Below are 22210 nucleotides of genomic sequence, written 5' to 3'. Positions count from 1 at the left end.
TTATTTCTGCCTCAGTTTCCTTTTCTCTTAAATAGATTGCCATAAAATATTGAAATGCAGAATCCTTAATAGAGTTTCTGACATATTACAGGTAACCTATGGCAATGATTGATATAACATCAATAAAAAATAAAAAGTTGTATTTCTATTTAGATGCAAACATTTGGAAAATGTAAATATACCATTTATAATAGCATAAACAGACCATATATATATATATATATAAAACAAAGTTTAATTATGGATACATAATAGTTATATACATTTATGGGGTACATGTGATATTTTGATACAAGCATACAATGTATAATGATCAAATTAGGGTAGGCATCACCTCAAACATTTACCATTTCTTTGTGTTAGGAACATTTCAATTCCACCCTTTTAGTTATTTTGAAATATACCATAAATTATCAACTATAGTTGTGCTATTTTACTACTGAATGCTAGATTTTATTCTTTTTAACTGTATTTTTGTACCCATTAACCATTCTCTCTTTATGCCCCCCTTTGCACTACCCAAAAAGATACAGAAACTCTACTAAACATTCTAACATATTCCTCAGAGATTTAAAGAAGACCTAAGTTTATGAAGATAGATAACATGTTAATGAACTGGAAGATTTAATATGGTTTGATTAGACCTAATTACAAACTAAATGAAATTTGCATTTTTTTGGTGGAAATAGGCAACTTTATTCTAAAATTTATATGAAAATACAAGAAAGAACTTCCAAAGCTATCTTGAAAAAGAACAAATTCAGGTAAATTATGTTACTTGATATCAAGACCTGCAGCAAGCCACAGTAGTCAAGATAGTATTGCATTAGCATAAGGGTATACAAGCTGATCACTGGGACAAAGTAAAGCTGAGAAATAAATCAGTACACACATAGTCAGTTAATTTCAATAAAAGCTCAAAGACACTTCAATGGAAAGTCTTTTTGAACAAACAGTGCTGGAATAACTGGATAACCATGGAAATAATGAATCTTAGCCACAATTCACAATATTCACAAAATTAATGTAGATAAATTATAGATCCAATTATAAAAGCTAAAGCTGTAAAGGTTTTGTGAAGAAAAATCACAGAAGACTATATTATGATCTTAAGCTAGGCAAGATTTTATAGAGATGAAAGAAAAAACACTAGCTGCAGAAAAGCAATAAATTGGATTTCATCAAAATAAAACAACAAAAATTCTCTGCTCATCAAAAGAAAATTAAAAGTTTAGCTGTAATGTGGGAAAAATATTAGCAATATATATTCCATGATGAACTTCACCCAGAACAAGAGCCAACCATTAATAAAAAGATACTGCTGTTTTTTTTTTACAACCGAATGAAAGTTTTGGACATTTAAAAAAAATGGTGAATTGCACATGAAAATGTGCTTGATATCATTAGTCATCAGAGAAATGTAAACAAAAATAAAAATAAACTATTGCACCACTTCGTTGTGGCAACAACAAATGTTGGTGAGGATGTGGAGTAAGTGGAACTCCTAGATCTTACTCAGAGAAGTAGGTAATGGAGCATCCAGTTTGGAAAACAGCTTGATAATTTTCATAAAGTTAAACATATACCTCTGTTGTGACTCAGAAATTCCATCCCTGACTATTTACCTATGAGAAATGAAAATGTTTCTACAACAAGACTTGAGCATGTTTATAGCAGCTTTACTAGTAAATAGCCAAAGGCTTTACTAACAATAGCCAATGTCAAGAGTACAATGGGTACATAAGTTGTGGTATATTCATATAGTGGAACACTCCTCAGCTACATCAAGGTAACAAATTACTGATGACATGGAACGATATGAATGAATTTCAAAAAAATGATACTGCTTAAACTAGCAAGAAGCAAATGAGAAAGCACTATACGATTTCCTAAGATGTGAAGTTCTAATACCTAGTGATAAAAATCAGAACCATAGTTGTTTCCTGGGGTGAGTGGATTGACTGGAAGGGGACATTAGGTAATTTCTTGGGTGATAAAAATGTTCTTCATCGTGATAGTGTTGTTTACATGGATGTATATAGTTGCTAATCTCGTGTAGTTGTGCACTGAAGATTTGTGCATTTAACTTTCTGTAAATTTTGCTTGAAATAGAAAACTCTAAATCCATCCTGGGGAATGTATTAGCTTGCATACTTGGCAATGTGGTTTACTTGCCTGCACGTTGGCACCTTTATCTCTTTAATGGATTATTACTGGATTTAAAGAGAAATGTAAAGTGTTCAGTTATTTTTGGCACATTACAGGTGTAGAAGGTGTAGCATATCATTAACACAACTAAACTTCCAACTCGCCAAATATTTTCTGTAGCCAAATGAGAATCTTGATGAGTTTCGCACATATCCATTTCAGTACTTCCTCTTTGCATTTGCTTCTGGACATCTTGGAGCTTGAACCTATGAAGTTAATCATTGAAAATTAAGAGTTGGTTATGCTAGCTACCACATTCTACTACAATCTTAAACCTTTTTATTTCTTTCCGTTTTTGTTTCCTCATATTGCTTCTTATGCCTAGCTGTGCATTAGAATCAGCTGGTGATGGTTTTAAAGTACACTGTTGTTTGGTTGTCATGGCACAGGTATTCATCTAATTGATCTGGTGTGAGCAGCAGGCGTTAGTATTTTTAAAAAGCTGTCCAGGCATTTGAATCTGGAGTCGGAGTTAAAAACCACTGGACCAGGTGATGTTTAACGATCTTTTCAGCTCAAATGGCAAATCTACAAGCTAAAAATATTCAATGGAAGTGTTTGGTTAAGCTACATTTTTAAATTGTTGTTGTATTGACATTGTTGTTGAATTACCAAGTGCTTAAGCAGAGAACAGAGGTTCCAAGTAAACATCAACACTATGCTTTCTATTGCTTTATATTCATCCGTTTTCCCTATTTATTTTGAAGGCATCGAATTTTCATATTTGTGATTTTTGGTTCTAAAGACGTTCAATTCAGCAGCACCCCTAAGGAAAGGGTCCCCCCACTTTTTTTAACCATTGTGACTTATTGTCATCTTCTATGAATGAAAGTTCTGAACTTACTCATCTGGAAAGACATATAGAACTGGGAAACTAAATTTTGAATACAATCTCTCATCCTGCCTTGTTCAGTTGCAGCGAGTTGGCTACAAAATTGCCCTTCGCAGCTATTGTATCTACTGCTGTATCAGCAGAGTAAAGGGAATCTGATATAAAACCTTCACAAAATGCAGATAGTAATTTTTTTTAAGTCTGGGAATTACAGAACAGATGAAAGAAAGCTTCGCTGTTTTATTTCCATATATAATAAGGTATTCAACTGGAGTCGGGGTAGTGAGGTCACTAACTGCATTACAAATAGCTGGATCAGGTGGGCTAACTCTTATGAGAATAATAACTTAGTAGAATTCATAAAGAGAGAAAAGAAGGGGATACTGGGATTGGTCCTAAAACCCCTTTCAGTTCAAAGGAGCTGGACTAATGTGCTGTATCAGTGATAAATGATTTGCTATTGTCAAATCTTCCAAATGGCTGATAGTATAATCCACAGCCCGGAAGTCTGTATGTATTTGAAATGTTTTGTTCCTCTGTAGGGAAAAATTTAAAAAGTAAATCCCATGACAATTGAAGTAGATGATATCTCTCCCCAGCCACCTGGATCCATCCAGACATGTGACATACTTCTCTCCTTAATTTTGATCAAAAATTCTTTGGCATTTTATACAAAAGTAGCCCAAGTTACTTATTAAGACTTAGCAAATCAGCATATGAAATCTTCCACAATAGTGCCTAATAAAGAAGAAAAGATAACTCAGAAAAGATATGACTGAGTTGGTTAAAATTTCCTTATGACCACCTAGCATTAGACATGCTGCAGAGAAATTTATACATGTATTTCTTTTTGAATAGTTCTGATACTAGGTACTCATTACTTACAAGCATTGTTTTTCATTTTTGGACAAGTTTTAGAACTTTCAACTGTCAGTTGTATTCTGTTCTCCAAATCCACATAAAAAAGTCGTCTTCTTCAATGTGACAATTTTAAGTGTTTGTTAGGTAAAACATAACTGTCTTTAATTTCCTTTTGTTAGAATAAATATTCTCAGGTTCTTCATTCATCCACCACATGCCATTGCTTTTTGCCCCATCATCATCCTGGTCACCCTTCAAGTTCTAATTTTCCAAAGACTTCCTGAAGCTCTTTTTTGGAATTTAGGACTCTCTTTCAGTGTGTGATCTGATAGCCAAAAGTGTGGAGAGAGATTTCTATCTGCTTGTTTCTAGACAAAAATTTTATTACACCCTTAAACCCTTGATAAAGCAGAGCAGAGAGAAAACACCAACAAATGCCTGTTGTTCTATTTAACACAGTCTCAGATTGCATTAGCATCCCCCACCCCCAACTTTGGCAGCCTCATTTTTCCTTTTCAGGGAACTCAATCTTCACAGCTGGTTAATTCTGTCACTTGAGTGTGTGATTCAAATGAAGCCAGGCTGAGGGCCAAGCCCTTCCATGGACACAGCCCACAGCCCTTTTCCCTGCCAGTCATCTGCCCACAGACCCTTGTCATGAGAAAGACTGACAAACACTTTGTTCTTCCCATCCCCTAAATGGCAAATCTGAGGGCAGAGAAAAAATAAGCTGGGTATTAGCAACTTGGGGTGATAGTTCTGTATCTTCTCAGAATGGCTTGGTGACCTTACATAAGTTCTCTAACAGGACTGCTAGAAGTTGTTGTAAAAATTAAATTGATACTTTGGGAGGCCGAGGCGGGCAGATCACCTGAGGTCAGGAGTTTGAGACCAGCCTGACCACCATGGTGAAACTCCGTCTCTACTAAAAATACAAAAATTTTAAGTGTGGGTGTGGTGGCAGGCACCTGTAATCCCAGCCACTCAGGAGGCTGAGGCAGGAGAATCGCTTGAACCCTGGAGGCAGAGGTTGCAGTGAGCCGAGACCACACCATTGCACTCCAGCCTGAGCAACAGAGTGAGACTCCATCTAAAAAAAAAAAAAATTAAATTGATATAGAGCATTCTTCTTACTCATATCCATTGTTCAGTATTAAGCACCATATTCCTTTTTTTTTGAGATGGAGGCTGGAGTGCAGTGGCATGATCTCGGCTCACTGCAATCTCCGTCTCCCGGGTTCACGCCATTCTCCTGCCTCAGCCTCCCGAGTAGCTGGGACTACAGGCACCCGCCACCATGCCTGGCTAATTTTTTATATTTTTAGTAGAGATGGGGGTTCACCATGTTAGCCAGGATGGTCTCAATCTCCTGATCTTGTGTTCTGCCCGCCTTGGCCTCCCAAAGTGCTGGGATTACAGGCATGAGCCACCTTGCTGGGCCCAAGCATTATATTCTTTTTGGAAGGTGAGCACATGATTTTATTAGTGGTCTGATAGAGCAGCTAAACATATTGAGCTTTGTTCAAGTGATGGAATTTCAACTGTCTTTTTATTTTCTTCTCTATTGAATTGTGAGTATGGAAAATCACTTTCTTTACTGTCACAACTTTTGAACATTCATTTAATTCCCCCACTATATTATAAATACATAAAGGAGCTTTATTGTAGATTGAATTCTATTATGTTTAGTAACAGGTGTGAGGCAGTGTGATGGTTAATAGGAAGTAGAAGTGGCACCACTCACCATTACCCCTAGTGACCAAACAGCAGAATTTTTGCTTCCTGTTCCCATGACATTATGTTCTGCTGGCCCAGAGGTCTTAGTTCCTGAGGGAGGAATGCTGCCACGCAGACACAACAATGATTCTATTGAAATGAAAGTTAAGACTGCCACCTGGCCACTTTTAACTCCTCATGCCTCTAAGTCAAAAGGTTAAGAAAGGGGTTACAGTGTTGGCTGTGGTGACTGACCCAGACAATCAAAATCAGACTACTACTCCACAGTGGAAGTAAGAGAGAGTATTTCTGGAATATAAAAATCCCTTAGCATGTCTGTTATTAATAGTATTACCCTGCCCTATAGTTACGGTCCATAGGAAATGACAACAGCCCAATCCAGGCAGGACTAGGGATGGCCCAGACCCTGTGAGAGTGAAAGTTTGGAGCCTGGTGTGGTGGCTCACACCTGTAATCCCAGCACTTTCGGAAGCCGAGGCAGGCAGATCACCTGAGGTCGGGAGTTCAAGACCAGCCTGGCCAACATGGCAAAACCCAGTCTCTAGTAAAAATACAACAAAAATTAACAGGGTGTGGTGGCACACACCTGTAATCCCAGCTACTCGGGAAGCTGAGACAGGAGAATCACTTGAGCCCAGGAGATGGAAGTTGCAGTGAGCTGAGTTCATGCCACTGCACTCCATCCTGGGTGACAGAATGAGACTCTATCTCGAAAAACAAAACAAAATGAAACAAAAAAAATAAGTTTGGGTCACTCTAGCAAATAAAAAACCACAACCAGCTAAGTACTAAGACAAAGAAAATACAAAATAAATAATAGAAAAAGGTAATTTTTTTTTATATTGAGACAGAGTCTCACTTTGATACCTAGGCTGGAGTACAGTGGCACAATCTTGGCTCACTGCAACCTCTGCATCCTGGGTTCAAGCGATTCTCCTTCCTCAGCCTCCTGGGTAGCTGGGATTACAGATGCATGCCACCACACCTGGCCAATTTTTGTATTTTTAGTAGAGATGGGGTTTCACTATGTTGGCCAGGCTGGTCTTGAACAACTGACCTCAGGTGATCTGCCCGCCTCGGCCTCCCAAAGTGCTGGGATTGCAAGCAGAAAAAAGGTAATTATTAATACCAACTATGACCATGTGACCTGTTACAGAAATGACTATATTTGCTCATTTTGTTAAAAATATGTTTGTGCATATATATACCTGTATTAAGCAAATATCTTTATTTTCTTTATTCCCTTGACATGTAACATAAAATTTATTGAATTCATGTCGGCACTTCAGTGTTAATTTTATGTAATAATATTTAAGTTAAGGATTTGTGCATTTTTGCTTGCATGAAGAATAATTAGTCAGAATTATGACTTATCTTTAGAGATTAAGTATAATTTTAAAATATATATGGGTGTCAAGTTGACAAACAGTGGATTTGGTGATGGTTAATATTAAGTGTCAACTTGGCTGGATTGAGGGATGCCTAGATGGCTAGTGAAGTACTGCTTATGAGTGTGTCTGTGAGTGTGTTGCCAGAGGAGATTGACATTTGAGTCAGTGGACTAGGAGAGGAAGACCCTCCTCAGTGTGGGTGGGCACCATCCAATCATCTGGCAGCACAGCCAGAACAAAGCAGGGGGAAGAAGGGGCATAAGCAGCTTTCTGAGTCTTCCAGCTCTCTCTCTCTCTTTGCCCTCTCTGTATCTTTCTCTTCCTTTGTGAAAGGAAAATAAATCTTGGAACCCCAAAAATCATGAAGCCAAAGGGAAAAGTCAAGCTGAGAACTGCTTAGGGCAAATCTGCCTCCCATTCTATTCCTTAAAAAGATAGCTAAGATTAGCTACATATCTCCCTGACAAGGAATTTCCTTGTGGACAAAGGACAGACAAAACTCAAAGTCATCCTTCTGCTCACTGAGATAAATGCATATCTATCTGATCACCTCCTTTGGAAAGGCTAATCAGAGACTCAAAAGAATGGAACGGTTTGTCTCCTATCTACCCTATGACCTGGAAGCCCCCTCCCCGCTTCGAGTTTTCCCACCTTTCCAGACTGAACCAATGTGCATCTTGCACGTATTGATTGACGTCTCCTGTCTCCCTAAAATGTATAAAATCAAGCCGTGCCCGACCACCTTGGGCATATGTCATCAGGACCTCTTGAGGCTGTGTCAGGGGTGCACAGTCCTTAACTTTAGCAAAAGAAACTTTCTAAATTGATTGAGACCTATCTCGGATATTTGGAGTTCACACCTTGCTTCCTCTGCTACTGCCCTTGGACATTAGGCTCCAGGTTCTTTGGCCTTAGGACTCCGGAGGAACTTGGACCAGGAGTCCCCTGGGGGCTCTCAGGCCTTCGGCCTTAGACTGAGGGCTGCACTGTCAGCTTTCCTGATTGTGAGAGGTTTTTGTCTTGAACCCCACTACCAGCCTCTCTCTTTCCTCAGCTTGCAGAGGGCCTATTAGGAGACTTTCCTTTGTAATAATGGGAGCCAATTCTCCCTAATAAATGTCTTTATATATACATACATCTTATTGATTCTGTCCCTCTGGAGAACTCTGACTAACTCAGGCAGAGTGGAGTTAGGAAAACAAACATTTCAGTTGTGAAATTCTAAACTAAAGGATAGTGATCTAAAACCTTACGACATTGAGCCACTCAGGGTTGTGGTAAGATGTCTTCACATGAGTCCAAGATCCATTACAATGTTGCCAATGTAGTGAAATTGTCTTCGCTTCCTTCACTTCTCACCTGCAGTATTTGGGCAAGCTTACACCTACAGTTAGTGATTGCTTAACCTCTGGAACCCAGATCAGTGTTGCAAATACTCTATGCATGTCTTCATTCACCTTCTTACCTGTGACAGACTTCAGCCATTGAGTATAACACTCCTTATGAAGCCCAAACATAGCCCAAAGTACTTTTCCATAGAGGACCACAGAAAGTCACTACTGGTCTGTGGCTGGCATAAGAATAAAATGTCATTTTAGCATAATATTTAGAGTTAGACCATCTGTGTTCAAAGTCCATTTTCTCAACGTAAGATTTAATTTCTCAGTGTCTCAATTTCCTTATATGTAATATGAAAATAATAATACCTACTTCATAGAGTTGTCAGGATTAAATGAGAGAATGTAAAAATGTTAGAACAGTGTCTATACATAGTTCTTACTATATGGTAGTAAGCAAGTCAATCTAATTCCCCTTTTCTTTATGTAGTACTACCTTCAGCTATGTAATTAAAACTTCTTCTTCTTCTTCTTTTTTTTTCTTTGAGAAAGAGTCTTGCTCTGTCACCCAGGCTGGAGTGCAGTGGCGTGATCTCAGCTCACTATAACCTCCGCCTCCTGGGTTCAAGCGATTCTTCTGCCTCAGCCTCCCAAGTAGCTGGGACTACAGGCACACACCACCATGCCCAGCTAATTTTTGTATTTTTAGCAGAGACGGGATTTTACCATATTGGTCAGGCTGGTCTTGAACTCCTGACTTCATGATCCACCTACCTCAGCCTCCCAAAGTGCTGAGATTACAGGCGTGAGCCACTGTGCCTGGCCTAAAAGCTTCTTTAGTGATAAAGCTGGATATCAGTCTTAGCAGTGATACACTTCATAGTAAGAGATGTTCAAGTATGTGTCTGTATGTTTGTGTCCAAGTTGATTCCCATGTGCATTTGGAATGAATCTAGAAGGACTGCGGTTTATGTTTTTATATCTTGCTACTTCAGTTAACATTTGAATAGGGTCATTTGGTAAACATGAACACTAAAATATCCCTTCCAAAATGGGAACCAATCTGGATAATGATAATACTTTTAGCCATTAACCTGAAGTTCTTCCCTTAGTAATTCTATTTACAGAATTCCAGAAAAAACTACCAAAAGCTTTAGGAAGCAGGAGTTGGTCATGCTAACCCTTCTGTTGGCATTTGGTCAGGTCTTTCTGATTCATTCATTCTTGGTCACACAGTCTTTGTCCCTGTGCCTGTCTTTAAAGTATTTGTGGGCTCTTGTTTTAGGCAGCTTTGCTGAGATGCTGTTGTTACTGTTGTTGATATCAGAAAATATGCAAGGTGAAAGAGAGTGAGCCTGTTGTGTGATTTATGGGAGCATATTTATGTGTAGGTGTGGACATATGAGTTGTATATATTGAGTTAAGGAAAATGAGCCTATTGTGTATATATGGGATGCGTGAGTGGAGGAAATGTATAGCTATGTGTCTCTGTGTGTATATGTTTGCATGTGTGCACCCTTGGCAGTATAAAGAACAGCCTCTCCTTAAGTTGATTTTTTTTTTAAAACTCGGCCTGTTCAAGGTTATCCTGTGGTTTCTTTTTCCCTTTGCCGTCTTGTCTTTCTACTCCTTCTCAATCACTTTTCCTTTCTCAATCACTTTTCCTTTCTCATTTCCACAAGTTTCACTCTCTCATGTTGTACTAAGACTCAACAGTTTACACCTTACTATCTTTCGCCTAGAGCTAAAGCCACCATGTATTTACCTGCTGAGGGCTTCACAGAATGACTCCACCTAGTCTCTCAATGGTTCCATATAAGATAGCTCATGTTCACCCAAAACCTGTATCACTTCTGGCTTTCTTGGGTCAAATATGCCTGAAACGTTGACTCTCAACTCTTCTCTGCTGCTCCCTATGCAGAGCATTTATGGTCTGCCAGCTCCAGCTAAACAGGGCAGATATAATTAGTCCCCCTTGAATAGTGAGGATTTAGAGGGCTATGAGAGGGTCAGAATTAGACTGTGGAGTTCTACAGAGGGTTAGTAGGGAAGAACTCTGCAGATCAGACATGTGGAAGGGGCTTCTCAAGAAAATACTCCCAGAATATTCTTTTACATCCTAGCCTTTTTCTAACCCCCAATATTGTTGAATTATTACTCACGACAGGCCTTAGTAGTGATCTGTCATTTGATTGACTATTATTACAGGTCATGAATGAGATATATATCATTTTTTCTAATTTTTATTTTTTGGGGATACATAATAGGTGTATATATGGGTTACATGAGATATTTTGATACAGGCATACAGTGTTTAATAATCATATCGGGGTAATTGGGGTATCCATCCCCTCAAGCATTTATCCTTTGTGTTAGGAACATTCCAATTATGCCCTTTATTTTAAAATGTACACTTATTATTGACTATAATCACCCTGTTGTGCTATTAGTGCTAGATCTTATTAATTCTATTTTTCGTACCCATTAACCATCCCCACTTCCCCTCCCCCACTCCCACTACCATTCCTAGCCTCTGATAACCATTATTCTATTCTCTATCTTCATAAGTTCAACTGTTTTAATTTTTAGCTCCCACAAACAAATGAGAACATGTGAAGTTTGTCTTTCTGTGTCTGGCTTATTTCAATGAACACATCCACCCATGTTGTTACAAATGACAGGATCTCATTCTTTTTTTATGGCTGAATAGCCCTCCGTTGTGTATATGTACCACATTTTCTTTATCTCCCTGTCTGTTGATGAATGCTTAGATTGTTTCCAAATCTTGGCTATGCACAGTGCTGCAATAAGCATGGGAATACAGATATCTCTTCAATATAGTAATTTCCTTTCTTTTGGGTATATACCCAGCATGGGGGTTACTGGACCATAAGGTAGCTGGATTTTTAGTTTTTTGAGGAACCTCCAAACTGTTCTTCATAGTGGTTGTACTAATTTACAATCCCACTAACAGTGTTCTAGGGTCCCCTCTTTTCCACAACCTCACCAGCATTTGTTATTGCCTGTCTTTTGGATAAAAGCCATTTTAACCGGGGTGAGGTGATGTCTCATTGTACTTTTGATTCACATTTCTCTGATGATATCAACGATGTTGGGCACATTTTCATATACCTGTTGGCCATTTGTATATCTTCTTTTGCAAAATGTCTATTCATATCTTTTTCCCATTTTAAAATCAGATTATTAGATTTTTTCTTCTGTAATTGTCTGGGCTCCTTATATATTATGGTGTTTAATCCCTTGTCAGATTGGACATCCTTTCCTTTTGCAGTGGCATTCGTAGTGAACTCAGTTTTGGATAAAGGAGTTGCCTTTGCTCCATGTTTAGTACCCATGTTGACAACCTGCCCTGGTAAAATTAAAAGTAATATTAATAATTGTGGCAGGTCATGAACAAAATCTGTTGGTATCACTAAATATTCATGCATTCTGCAGCCCTTATGTTCTGTTTACAGTTTTAGTAATTAAGTGTCTCAGAGCTTAGAGAAATAACTGAGTTTAATAACAATTATGAAATTTTAAAAGGTAGCATTTACATAATGCAAATAAGGTAATTAATTACAAACCTGGAGAGAGTTCCTGCCTGCTGGTGAACTCTAAGCCCACAACATTCACATTAGGTAAGCTTTACCTTTTTTCTTTCAATGACATTGACCTTCCAAATATCCATGGAAAGAGGACTACACCTTGGGGATTTAGAGGGTGTGAGCCTAAATATGGTAACTCTGCATCTGATTCACAGGGTGAATTAAGTTTACAGCTAGTGCCTGATAGATGTAAAGCCCTTTGAATTTCACAATTTTTTTCCTGTACATGGTCTCCTTTAAGACTTATAACCACACAAGGGAAGGGAGGTCACATTTTACTTTTGAGGAAATAAAGTTACACAAGCAAATGAATACATTTGGAAACATCTCAGCTGACAAACAGTCCCCTTGAAATGAGAACTGATCCACCATCTATTGGGCCAAAGGAGTGGGCCTCAGGCATGATGACTAAAATTCATATACACTCTGTTCATACTTTTTGGTGAGGGGGAATTAGCTAGGCCTATCATACCTTCAGCTAGGAATTAAACATGGAAATGAGAATCAGGAATCAGTCTTTCCTTGTGGCTGGACCTATACCATGAAAACTTGGATTATCTTGTCTTCCACCAGGCAGACTGGGAGGTAAAGGAAAAAAAGCTGATTGGCAGAGAGAGAGAAGAAAGGGAAGCAATAATGAAAGAGGAATGGGCCAATTGTAGTAGCTTTCTAGATCCCTTATCCACTCCCTTTGGGACCCTGTTGGTAACTCTACTGTGTTTTTATTGTTAATAGAGTCTCGAGTAAGACAAACATTTTGCCTAAGTCAAAAAACTAACGAGTAACACAGAGTGAGAAAGAACTCAGGTTTTCTAACCACTAGTGTATAGTTCTTTCTATAGCACTGCAACTGCCTTTTATATTTCTCAGGCCTCAACCCTCTATTCAGGACCCATCCTCCCTGTCATGAAGATGGAGCCACTTTAGGGTTCTCAGATCTTAGAGTCTGGCTTCTAGCATGTACAGATGTACTCTATCAATCAGGATGCTCCTTGATTCATTAAAATGCTATAAGAAGGAAACACAGCCAGCTGCCATTCTCTTTGCTCATCATCTTTCCTGGTGTCAGTCACACCTCATTGCATTTGGCAACACTCCTGACGTGAGTGACATTAGCCAGAGCACAAATCAGGTAGCATCTGCTGAGGAGCAGAAAAAAAAAATCACAAACACATTTATAAAAGGGAAAATAAAATCAGGGTGACATTCAAGTTGTCTTTTTGATAGTCTCTGTTTCTACATTTGTATTTAGAATAGATGGCTCCATTTTGTGGTGTTCTAATTTACCTGTTTTTGAAGCCTGTTCCTAACCTTTATCTCAGAGGAAACTCATGACATTGAATAAATATAGTAGAACAGGAGTTATAACTAGGGCAACCATGTGGGTCAATTTGCTGAAGATGACCCCAGTTTATAATATTGTCCTAGTATAATTTTTAGTAGACCCTTTTCCCCTTTCAAATATGTCCTGATTTGGATGATAAATAATTTGATCACCTTGGTAACAGTCTCCATTTGATAAACCATCCACCAGTGATACTTAGCATCTACTATGCATGACCAAAGGTGGTGTGTGTGTAATCATGTCACCACCATCTCTTCCTTTAATGAGCTTCAAATTTAGGGTTACAACAATAGCAAAATAGAACTGCAACTCCAGGAGGCATCTTAACAGTGGGACCCAGAGAAAACAAGCCAACTGGTTATCAGTTTCCTATTCTTGAAATGAATGCATGCCAAGGCAGGGTATGCATGGGTCAAGGACAGAGAGTCTGGAGACAGACAACTTGGGCTCATAACACTTCCATTTCCTAGTGCTGTGACTATGAGAAGGTTAACTGATTTTCTCAAGCTGCTAATTTCACAAGTATACATATGGATGATAACAGTATATCCTCCTCCTTGTTGGAGTGCTGTGAGGATTAAGTGCTATAATGTGTGGTTGGGTAATTAACATAGTGCCTAGTGGAAACTAAGAGTTCAGTAAATGAGACCTACAATAGGATCCATAGCAACAAGTGCTTCTTGGGTTAAAACTCCTTAGAATCAGCCTTTCTTTCTATCTTTCAAACTCAGTGACATATTAGGTAAGGCTAATCATAGAAATCCCATGGTTGGAAGGGCCTGTGCTATTTTCCAACCCGCACTCCCTACCACTCAGTGGTGGATGGTTAGTAGGTAAACAACATTCCTCAGAATCATTCATCACATTTCTTCTCGACATTTTCAAATAGAGTTGTGACAGCAAGGCAAACTGTGTGCTGTGGGCTAAAAAGAACAGATGGTGTCAGAAGAATCTAGCATGTGATAGAAAAACATGGTATGTTTCCATCCAGCATAGGGAGGGGCAGGAACAGTGTGTACTGAAGAGCTCCTCCTTCCAGGTGGTGGGGTGGGAAGAGAAAAAGAGTTGGTGGGGTACCAACAGCAAAGTCCTTTGTGGACAAGGTCTGTCTATACTATAACTTCTCTGGGATTTCTTCCCTGAGTCTAGAAAGATGCTAAATTTTGTTAAATGCTGTTTGAATATGTTTCTTGGAAGTATACTAGGAACACTTTCCATGACTTGATTGAACAAAGGCCAAAGAACATAGACCCATTAAAAAAACAAATATAAAGCCAAGTATTTATTCAAATTACTATTACCTATTATTATCATAGAAATTAATGGCTAACATTTATTGAACTGCATGCCAGATTGAACTAAAGGCTTCGGAAGCATTATCTTATTACGTATCTACAACTGCACTGTGACATACATGCTGGGATTATCCCAATTTTGCCTCTAAGGAAGCTGGTGAAAGAGGCCTAGGGGTAACACAGACATTAGGAGGGGAGGCCTTTAACCTAGGTCAGTCTGACTCTTATATATACAATTGTTTTACGCTCTTGACCATTATGCTGTGACTAACTTGCCAGAAAAATAATCTATTGCAGAACTTGGTAAGCAAAATGCCTTTGGTTATCACTGTATTTAAGGATGAAGTAATATTAAATAAGAGGAAGAAAAATTAAAATATTGAGGGCTAGAGGACATTTCTTGTTTGGTTGAAACTTTCTCCCATTCCCAATATGAATTACAGGGCATCTGGCCTTACAGTTGGGTGCCTAGTCTTGTTTCACAAGGCAGATCAATTTATTTTTCTTCATGAAAACATTCCGAGATTTTAGTGGTATTAAATGCCAGAAATGTCTTCCTGCTTTTTAACCTAAGATGATCTAAGTAGAGCACAGGAAGTAGGAATTGGAACACAGTTCTTTTTGCTATATTTGGTAACATACCAGTTCCTTATTTGTTTTCTCTTTAATTTTTAATTATATAAATATTTGTGATATAACTCTTATATGCCATGTGCTGTACAAACCTATAAGTGACATGAGGGTGAGAAAAATAGACACAGTGCCTTTCCTCACTAAACGTATTATCTTGATTTTTTTCTAATAAAACAAAAAAGATTATGAAATTTTGTGACATTCAATAGTTGAGTGTGTTTAATTGTATTTTATCAATCATGTCTATTTAAAATTTAGTTGCTTGCATATCTCTCTATATACGTTCATATGCTATTTTAGAATAAAGCAAGAGAGAAATCAGTAATGCAGCATTTATAGCTGATTGCCTTGATTCAGAACGATAAGAGGGTCAGAGCTTTACCGAGTGACCTAGAATAAGTTGTTACATTTCTCCAAGCTTATTTACTAATTTAGAAAATGACCCTCTGCCCTCCCTTCTCTACAGGCAAACTACAAATATATAGTCACTTCCCATGTGAAAATGCATCTGTCCCAGAGTTGAAAAGCACCTGGAGTCAGATGTCTGTGAAGAGCTGGTTTTAGAAGAATAAGCTCTGTCTCCTCTTCCTTGTCTACCTTTAGGTGATTTACCTCATTTTCTATTGACCTTGATGATGGCCCAATGCTAAGATCTAATGAGATGGGTGTGAAGATTCTCTATGAATTTAAGGGTTTCTAGTTGAACAAAGCTGAAATCTGAGCTGCTTAGATGAGAGATATGAAATGATTTCAGACTGTGTGGTTGTACGCCTTGCAATATTAGAGGATTTCTTTGTGGATTGTATGGGTCAAGAAGATGATGCAAATTATTTTCTGAATTCATATCCCACTGTAACAAAAATATCTAATGTAATGTCTCATGACTGACCAAGTGGAAATACCTGTATAGATATCTATCAATGCAGCTAATAGTCCATGCAATAAAATGAGTTCAGCCTCAAACTTCTATCCCTCCTGTTTCAGGAGAGATGTCCATAGCTCCTGGCATCAAGTCCCCAAATCTGCTTCCAGATTACAGCATATGCTCAGCAGGGAGCTGCTCCCTCGTCAACAATGAGCATTAGTATAGCAGTTGGACTGGAAGGAAAAGCCTTGGTCTATTAGGAAGCCTGCAGAGCTTGGTTGCTAGGCAACCCAGTCTGGAGGCAGCAACCAGTGTGCACCAAGAGGAAATCTAGGGAGGTGGGTCTAGAAAACAGGGAAAAGCAATTCTTTTCTCAGAATCAGCTGAGGCAGAAAAAAAGTCAATTGTACTGCCTACTATCCTGGTAAAGAAGTGGTCCATACATTTATTTATGCAGTACATTTTAGAATGAAAGCGTTAGGTGCCAACACTCACAGGTAACTCTATATTGTCATCTGGAAAATTATGTGACCTTGAGTAGGTGACTTACTCCAGCGTTGGTTTCTCTGACAGTAGCAAAGAGTCAAGGAGCCAGGTAGCAGCAGCTTCTCCTCATGCCTACCACTGCAGCCATCACTCCTGTGCATAACCCTCAAATCAGAGAAACACTGAGTCTGATCTATTAGAAAATGACCCTCTGCGCTCCCTTCTCTACAGGCAAACGACAAATATATAGTCATTTCCCATGTGAAAATGCATCTGTCCCAGAGTTGAAAAGCACCTGGAGTCAGATGTCTGTGACAATCTATTACTGAAAGTAATAGATTGTAAGCTTGGCAGATACAGATTTAAAGCAGGGCTCCTTTGCTTATTTTAGTTGTTAACCTTGGGCATGTTTCTTTGCATAGTTTACTCATCAGTGCTTGGGGCCTGACATATTTGTAAACAATGAATGAGGCTAGTGAGCTAGCCAGTGTAGGGACTTGGGTTAGTGTCCCAGGCTAAAACTGAATGGCATTGTTAAAAAAAAAAAAAGTACAGCAGAAGGAAGTGAACATGGAAAGGTCCAGTAATAGGAGTTGGGAATCCAGACTTCCATGGGAGTCTATGTCATCACCAAGCAATCAGTCCAAATGGGATCTGCATCAATAGTTAGAGTCAATGATCCCAGCTCAGAGGATGCACAAAAAGAGCAAGGGCATGTGAAAGGCCACATTCCCAAGTATCACAGAGAACTACTACAGATCTCTGCTGAGGCAAGAAGATCGCTTGAGCTGAGTAGTTTGAGGCTGCAGTTAGCTACAATAACACGTTTGAGGCTACAGTTACCTACAATAGCACCATTGCACTCCAGCTTCAGAAACAGAGCAAGACCCTATCTCCAAAAAAATAAAATAAAAAGAGAACCAAAATCATTTATTTTTGTTAACTCTTCAATATTTTGATGTATCGAATATACAAAAAACGTTTAAAATCTTTACAATAACATTAAATCAAAATAACTAATAGTATCAAGGCAAAGGAATATTAATTACTGCAGATTCTTCCAGTTGCTGGTATGTCTTCAATTAGCAAGTTGAGAAATCAAACACTTTTACTGTATTGTATTAAGTTGTATATTTGGAAAAGGAAAATATTACTTGGGATTTTTCTTTGTTGTGATAAAAGATGGCATCTGTATTTCCAAACATGGAACAGTATTTTTCACATCTTACTTGATGTAAGATTTCCAAAGTAGAATCATCACTTTTTTAAAACGCATCTTTGAAATAAAGGGGGAAAATGCGGCAAAAAAAAAAAAAAAAAAAAAGAGTTCAGCAAATCAACTCCAAATTCAGAACACTTCCAGTCTGAAATTTGTAATTTGCAGGTATCACCTTTCTTTGAGTGCTTTCAGAGGCTTTTGTACTCTTGGATCTAAGTATTTTGCTTTTCAGAAGACCATATTTGCAGATTGTTTTCTATTGAATAGGGCTTGCTCTAAACAATGTGTATCATTTTCCTTTCTGAGCTCCCATCTCTTCACCAATAATAAGAAAAGTTGGCCTAGATGATCTCTGAGTCAGCTTCAGCTCCAGTATTTTATACATTTTTCTAATACTTAAGAGCCTTGGAACTTTCCATTCATTTACCAGACACATTTTATTCAGTACCTACTAGGTGCCAGACACTGTCATAGGCACTGAAGATACACACAAAGTTAAATAACCTGGCAAAACTTCTGTTCCCATGGATCTTATGATAGCAGGAGATGGATTGATAAGTAGGTAATAGGACTGCCTGATTATTTCACATGGTGATAAATGCTATGAAGTACTTCAGAAAAAGAATAGTCTTAGTTACAATTTCAAAATAAAACTATCAAGAAGTTACTTCCTTAAAGCAAAAATTTATTTTCATGGTTCTGTGGGTTGACTGGACTCAGCTGAGTGGTTCTCCTCCTCCCTGTGCTGTAGTTGAAGTTTTTCATGCAAGTGCATTCAGCTGGGAAGTCAGCTGGGGCTAGAACAACCAAGATGGTGTCTCAATTCTCAAGGTCTCTTCATCCTGTTGCCATGCTGTGTTCCTTCCCAAGCTGTTTTATAGCATGGCAGTGGGACACCAAGAGCACAAGCCACAGTACCCAAATGCCCCTAAAGCATATGTGGTCATGATGGTTTTATTTATTGAGACGGAGTTTTGTTCTTTGTCACCCAGGCTGTAGTGCAATGGTGCAATCTCAGCTCACTGCAACCTCCACCTCCCAGTTTCAAGCAATTATCCTTCCTCAGCCTCCCGAGTAGCTGGGATTACAGGAATGTACCACCACACCTGGCTAATTTTTGTACTTTTTAGTAGAGATGGGGTTTCACCATGTTGGCCAGGTTGGTCTCAAAGTCCCGACCTCAGGTGATCTGCCCTGCCTTGGCCTCGCAAAGTGCTGGAATTAAAGGCTTGAGCCACCATGCTCGGCTTCATCATGTTTTTTTTTTTTTTTTTTTTTTTTTTTTTTTTAATGTGCCATTGGCAAAATTAGTCACACGGGTAAGCCTAGAGTTGCTTTAGGAGGGAACAGTACAAGGACATAAATGCAGGGTGGTGGGAGATACCAACATTTGGGGAAGATGACAACTTCATATCAAAACATGAGAAAAGCCTTTCAGAAGCAGCAGTGCTGTTTGAACTGAGACCTGAAGGCTGTGAGTAGATCAGAGAGAAGAAGTTTTCAGGCAGAGAAAAAAACAAGTACAAAGGGGCTGGAGTAAGAAAAGCTTAGCGTTTTCACAGATCTGAGATGAGGCCTCTATGACTGGATCTTTGTGAGCAGGGGAAGGAAGAGTTAGAAGATAAAGTCAGTGAGGGTGAGCAAAGGCCAGATCATAAGGCCTTCTAGGCCCTAGTAAGACTTCAGGTTTTACTCTACATGCAGAGAGATGCCATCAATATATTGAAGATGGAGGGTGAATGGATGTAATTTACATTGCAGAAACAAAAGTCAGACTTCTTTGTGAAGAAAGGATGTTAAGAAAATCAGCCCAGTGTTTTTAGTAAGTTGGAAACTTAAAAAAGACTATGCTAGATTGAGAGGTTTAAATGACAACAAGATACAATGTGTGAGTCTGGAATGGGGGAAAATAGCTGAAAAGACAATTGAGTATAACTGAAGAAATTAAAAAATTATTAAACGGAGAGAGATTATCCACTGGAAACAATTTACAAAACAGGAACACTATGCTGTCACATTGGTTAAAAAAAAAAACCACATGTATGTACATACATGGATAGAAAGAGATCCTGGCCAGGCGCGGTGGCTCACGCTTGTAATCCCAGCACTTTGGGAGGCCGAGGCGGGCGGATCACGAGGTCAGGAGATCGAGACCAAGGTGAAACCCCGTCTCTACTAAAAATACAAAAAATTAGCCGGGCGTGGTGGCGGACGCCTGTAGTCCCAGCTACTCGGAGAGGCTGAGGCAGGAGAATGGCGTGAACCCGGGAGGCGGAGCTTGCAGTGAGCCGAGATCGCGCCACTACACTCCAGCCTGGGTGAAAGAGCGAGACTCCGTCTCAAAAAAAAAAAAAAAAAGAGATCCACAAAGATGTATATTAAAGTATCCTCTTAGTGGTGATTCCTGAGTATAAGACTATTTGCTTTAAAGATAATTGTCATTTTATTAGATTAATTGCACTGAAGTTGGTGAGAAGTAGATATATTGGGGATATATTTTGGAGGTAGGGGGTTAAGACTTACTGATGAATTAGCAATTCTAGCAGACGTAAAAATTAGAATGACTCCTAGGTTTGTGGCTTGAGAAACAGATGGAAGTGGCTGACATTTTCTGAGATGAGGAAGACCAAGCAAGTCGGGAGTGGATACCTTTCTTAGAGGGAGGTTCAGAGGTGCATGGACACTCTGTGGATGGATGACTTATGAGATGTACCATTTGAAGTTCTAAATCGTCTCAGATGAGTTCCCTTTGATCTCCAGAGTTCTATTCAGGCCCAACCTTGTCAATCAGATTCTTAAAAATATGGCCAAGCGAGGCTGAATGAATGAAGACATTTTTTGAACAGTTCTCCTGGGATGCTAGGTAGAATGTAAATAAAATAGTACAGGATGCTCCATTACTCATGACTCTCCATTTTAGGAAGTCAGTACTCATACTTGAAATGGGCCGGAGCAAAGGAACCCAACTACTTACCACAAATGAAAATAGGACCACTGAAGAACAGAAAGAACAGTAAAGGTTACTATGCCTAGAGAGTGAAATCACACATTTTGGAGAGAGATTTATCAACATAAATCATCACCTTTTTTTTTTTAGCCAACTCTCAGTTATATGAAATCTCCAGTTAACACAAACTCATATGTGATGGTTTTATTGTGATAATTTCACAACTTTGTAGGACTACCTGGAAGACTTCCCTCTCTCTGCTAAAATAAAGCAATAAAAGTTTTATTACAGGTGGAGAAGAATTTCCTGAATAGTAAGTCAGGACTAGAATAGAGGACTCTACCCACAGAAGTAAAGATTTCTGCCCTTTGAGACTATTTCCTAATTTATGACTTCATGTCCAAGTCTGTAAGGCAAAAATAACCAGACTGTTGAAAGGCAACTCCATCCAGTGTATTTTTAAAAACCTGGCCCATAACCAATCTACCCAGATGCTTCCCAGCTGAATCAATCCAGATGGTTCTTTGAAACAGCCAAACTGAGCATTTCAGATGTGCCACAAATTTGGATATTGGAGATCTCAGGCTCGTCACTAAATAGGAAATCTGAGATGCCAATTACAGAAGCTCTGGGACCATGGGAATTAAGAGGGTAGGGGTAAAATGGCAAGTGGTGAGCAGGTGTAGTTTTTAATGGAAAAGCAATTCCCTAGCCTTCAATTGAGTTCAGGTATTCAACACAGTTTCTTCATTAACACTGTTCCAATTTTTATAAAAAATATTGAAATTTTATACTATCTAAAGAAAATATCTCAGAATCCATGCTTTTACTGTTCTTAATTAAGAAATAACTTCCCGGTGGAAAGAAGATAATGTATAAAACACTTGGTTGTCTTAACAGCCTGTAGAAAATAGTTGGGTGTATAATCAAAAGTTTGCTTTCTTTAGCATAGCTAGACTAGTAAGGCTAAATGATAACTGTTCTAAACATTTGTTCTCAAAAAAGTCTCACAAAATAATTTTCTCAACTATCAAATATAGAAAACATTTATCCATATCAGATAGACCCTATTTCATTGCATAGTTATGTAATGCAGGCTTGCAGACAGCTGTGTAACTAGAATTCATCCTAAGACAGGCATATCCTTCCCTTTCAGATCATCAATACATATAGCCTATTGATAATGAAATCTTAGTGTCTTTGAAAAATTCCCCAATAAGTAAGTTTAAACATTGGAAGTCTAAGAAATGGGGCCAATAAAATATATGGGCAGAAGGCTGAGAAATTTAGTAGAGATCAGATTAAGCACGGGACTCAAGTTGTAGCTGGTTTCCATGGTGAGAGAAGGACCAAACACATCTTAAATAATCTATAGGTGCCTTCAGATGCCAAGGGAAGATGCCCAATGATGGGCCATAGGCACTCTGCTTGATCTCTTCTCTTGGT

General features: G+C 38.7%; 1 long non-coding RNA gene across 1 annotated transcript in view; it reads right to left on the bottom strand.

Moving 5' to 3' along the window:
• Nucleotides 1-271: 271 nt before the first annotated feature.
• Nucleotides 272-22210, bottom strand: part of LOC129486129 (uncharacterized) — a 324309-nt gene continuing 302370 nt past the window's right edge. The window contains exon 5 of the long non-coding RNA XR_008658864.2: nt 272-2414. This is a non-coding gene — a long non-coding RNA (uncharacterized lncRNA). The remainder of the gene's footprint in view (nt 2415-22210) is intronic.

The sequence above is a fragment of the Symphalangus syndactylus genome, chromosome 7, assembly GCF_028878055.3.
Source record: "Symphalangus syndactylus isolate Jambi chromosome 7, NHGRI_mSymSyn1-v2.1_pri, whole genome shotgun sequence".
Taxonomy (NCBI): Eukaryota; Metazoa; Chordata; class Mammalia; order Primates; family Hylobatidae; genus Symphalangus; species Symphalangus syndactylus.
Note: the sequence above shows the minus strand (reverse complement) of the source record. Positions and strands in the feature narration are given on the sequence as shown.